A 4478-nucleotide genomic window follows, 5' to 3' on the forward strand; every position below is an offset into this window, starting at 1 on the left:
AATCAATCTCTCAAGAAACTACTGCCATGCACAGTCGTAGCATTTATATAAATAACAAGAAGAAAGTTTAAACTGATTAAAACGAGGCAGACAAGAGATACTTTAAATGTCTGGATTTCTTGAACGTAGGATCGCAACCGATTTCAGAGAGGCCTATTAACAGCAAAACACTTGACTTGATCGTTCAATTGCAATCATCCATCAGTTCTGAAAACACACCTGATCGGACTTTCGCGGGTACAAGGTAAACAAGGTGCATATTACACCACAGAACAAATAAGGAAAGCGACCCAAAACAATAAAAAACAAATCATCAAATACCCATGTATTTCAGCATATCTTTCTTGCAAAAGAAAAACTAATAACTGCAAACTTGTCCAAGTAACTAGTGAAATCTGTTCTATATTTTCAAGCAGAAACGAACAAAAATTATACAAGTGGAAAGAGTTGCCAGGAGGTCCATACACAAGAAGAAAAATTAAAGGATCAAACCCTCAGGAGAAGACTTAGACGGGTTCTGTGAACCCGTTGCTGGTGCTGCTGCTGGTGGCTCAGAGAGGACCTGAGCATGCTGATCCTTTTGCTTCCGTTCCTCCTCTGTATTGTGCACTTTCTCCTTTGTCTTCTGTCCTACATCCTCAGCTGCCTTAACAACCTTACTGAAAGCACCTGTCACCCATGATGCCCCAGTGAGTATATAGCGATTTTTCATGATAGCAGAACCTGCTTCATTGACCTTCTGTTCGGCAGCTGCAAATGCTGTTTTGGTTTTTTCTGAAACCTGAAACTTTTGATCAACTTCTCGAACTCGATCACTCACAGCTGAAGCACCAGCAGTTATTTTCTCACTGAAACCAATTTTCTGATCAAAAGATGCAACTTTTGCTGAGGCAGTTGATGATAAATGATGCGTGTCATCAAATGTCTTCGCTTTGCTGACAGCATCTTTCCCCAAGACAAAGCCCCTGGCCAGCATGCCGGTGACAACATCCTCTGCCTTTCTAAAAGCAGATTCAGCACCACCAGGAGCCTTACTTTCAGTTACCTGTAAAGCCACACAAATTGTTATGCCAAAGCAGCCTAATTTGGTTTAGTACAATTGTAGAGGGTCATGCAAAGCTTACAGGTGATGTCAAAGCAGCTGGTGGAAGCTCGTAATCTGGATCCAAAGTTACTGTAACCGACGAATCAACTATTGTTGCTCCCTAACAATTGTCAAACCAGGGTGAAACTTGTTACACATTACAATTGTAAGCTACATAGGCTGATATACAAAAGGGAGATGGACATGGTTGTGAACAATAACTCATCAATATAATTACAGCCATGAAACTAGATATACCCCCCGCCCAAAAAAAAGACACCATTATATGCATCCAAAATAGAGGTAACAGATCATCTTGGTAAAAGCTATTATCAAAATTGGTACATAAAATAACTTCACTAATAAGAAAGCCAGTGGCAAATAAAGAATGCAACACAAGCTTATACTTGTAACCAGAAGCTCTCATCCAAACTCTTCAAAATCCCCTTCCTATTTATATTTTTTTTGGCCGGCCCTTTCTATTGACATTAAATCTGACATTGACTATCTTGGTTCCCAAAGGATACTTCTATCTAAAAGCCATGAGAGAATTTTCAATATCACAACTTTCAAGAATTTGTAAACCATCCATTCAGTAAGATCAGAGAAAGTCTAGGTTAATATTTTGTAGAGCCAGCTCTGATTGTCATGCTCCAAATTAATCCCAAACCTTCTTTTTTGCTATCAAGGAAAAGGAAATCCAAGATTCTGAGTCAACATGTTGCCACAAATGGAAGAGGTTTCTTTCAATTGGAGATCTTATGGTCAAAATAACTAATATGAACATCACTGTCAGCAGCAGAACCATCTTTTCCTTAAAATGTAGTTTAAAGTTAGAAATTAACAGTAATTGTCTAGCTCCTGATATTTTAAAAAGCAGTGCGGGATATATGCAGGCTCCAAAAACTAACAAAGGGCAGTACAGATAACCAAAAAAAACTGAGATGCTTTAAAAACATATAAAGTTTCTAGTTTCAGACAAAATGTGAAACGAAATCATTCATCATGATTGAAGATAACATGAGAAGTGGCCCCATTTTAAACAAGAGAGTGCTGCAAGGGAAAGCCTTGACAAAAGGAGATTCGGAAGCCTATCTGAACCATGTTGCGCTCTACAATTGTCCGATGGATTTTAATTTCCAGATATTTCACTGATATTTATCCAGAAAGATGCATGTATCAACTGACCATAGCACCTCTCAAAAACTGACAAGGCAACAAGTGACCTTTAGTTCTAAAGCTTGAACCCTAAATAAAGGGTACAGATATAATGTTATGGCCTTTAATCCCAGACAAGTAGACTAGAAATTTGAGGTACTTGAATGTATACTAAAAATTTGAGTTCATTGATGAAAAACAGATTACCGATAGTAGTGCAGCAGTCTCAGCTCCTTGTGCATCCTTGAAGGTGACATAAGCAATTTGAGATCGTTCATCATGACTACATCAAATAAGAGATTGAGGTTATTGTTTAAAAAAGAAGTTCAAATCAAAAGCACTACAAAATAAGGGATTGTATTGTATGTGCGGAATATAGCAACTGCCAGCTTACCTCCTCAGTTCAACATATTCAATATCACCAGAAAAAAAAAAAATTCCTTAATGTCTTGTTCAGTTGCTCCCAGGGAAAGATTACTGACTTTAACAGTTTTTATTTGCTGCATAAGCAAAGTTAACAAGGTTTAGATAGACCACACTCAAAAGCAAAGGTTAAAGCATATTACTCATTCAAAAGAAAGCAGACAATCAATAGAGAAAGCCTGCACCCAAAAGCTAGACGCGTGAAACAAAAAAAAAATCTTTAAAACACAATTTGGGACACCAACAGCTAAAAATATTTCAATCAGCTGGACTAAAGAGGCACGCACATTTACTTCCAACTTCTCCCCTGGATAAGAATAATTGGTTCACCCTTTCAATTTCTCTTTCTCGTCTACTAGCAGCCAATATTACAGCTTCTAATTGGGGACTCTTACATATGTGCATGTAAATTTTTCCAGTTCTTAGTACTCTATGTTGTTTCCAGTCACAAACCAGGGGGGGGGGGGAAGCTTCCCCATAGTCCAACATTATTTTACTGCCACAGCCTTTCTACCTTATTTAGTTGCATAATTCACTCAAATTTTAAGATTCTATTCCTGTTTAGAGATTTTATGTGCTGCGTCCCACAAAAATTGAGGATCATTTCATGTTTCCAACATGTAATTCTGGATTACTTTTATCTTCTTGATGCTTTGTTATGAGTATGACTTAGGTTTAGTTTTGGTGATGATTTTAGTGATATAAAATCTATCTTTGAGATTTTTTTCCCCATTTATTACTATGTAGAACTGAGGCTCTAACTTCTAAATCGTTAGTTAGCGGTGTCAATAATTCTATTATCCAAAAGCAGTCTTGCCAAATATGCACTTTGCTCATTTTCTTTCACTTTTTATGAGAAAAGTTAGAATTGGAGCATCGTTTCCGACCATCGTTTAGTATAAATCATGAGACATCCACATATTGGATTATTATTATCAGAAAACTTATCTGTAACTATCCACCACCCCTTAAAGTGAATCTAAAAAGTAGTAAATAGGAATTGGCTAAACCTATAGGAAAATTGCGTTCTAAGAAGTGATGGATAGGAGAGAAAATAATACAAACGGCCGGCAAGCTTTTCGGACGAGTTGAAAGTAACAACTAGATCATTCTTTCAAAGCATGATATACGTAAACAGAAATTTACACTGAAGAGCTTAAACCAATAAAAAATATAAGCATTCGCACAAAACACTTCTATCCAGTCCGCAGATAAGTCAAACCAGCTAAGGCTCATACAAATAAGATGAACAAGAACCAAAACTCACCGACATCGCGAAACGATTGGCAATAGAAATCTCCTGTGAACGGAAACCGCCAAGTAACTCAGCTATCGGAGCGGTTATCTCTCTGGCAAAGCCTTTGAGAAGCGAAGTCCGCGAAGAAGATTTTGCAGGCGGTTGAATTTTATTTCACGGAACTTTTTTTTTTTTTTTTGTCAGATGTCATGTGTGGATCTTGGATACGCGTGCTTGACTCAGTTTTGCACGTGCAAGTACCTTACAGGAAAGGAAATGCTTCCGCGTTATTTGAAATGACAAATTACAAGGTGCTACAAAAAAAAATTTAATTATTAAAAAATCTCATTAAATATAAAAAATATTTTTTAAATTTTAAATTTTATGTATTTATAATTTAATAAAGAACATTTATTAAATTTATAAAAAAATAATAACTTATAATTTTATGTGTATCAAATTGTCATTTTTATTTTTAAGTTAGAGGTGCTCATTGTTTAATAATATATATTATTTGTTAAGTTATAAATATCTGAAATTTGAAATTTAAAAATATTTTACATATTTTATGAAATT

The 4478-nt window shown here is 36.0% G+C and overlaps 1 pseudogene; it reads right to left on the reverse strand.

Annotated features, from left to right (window-relative positions):
- Nucleotides 1–299: 299 nt before the first annotated feature.
- Nucleotides 300–3938, reverse strand: LOC129295905 (binding partner of ACD11 1-like; annotated as a pseudogene).
- Nucleotides 3939–4478: the final 540 nt, after the last annotated feature.

Source organism: Prosopis cineraria, unplaced genomic scaffold, assembly GCF_029017545.1.
Source record: "Prosopis cineraria cultivar Desert tree isolate PC_DT_omini unplaced genomic scaffold, ASM2901754v1 PC213, whole genome shotgun sequence".
In the NCBI taxonomy this organism is placed as follows: Eukaryota; Viridiplantae; Streptophyta; class Magnoliopsida; order Fabales; family Fabaceae; genus Prosopis; species Prosopis cineraria.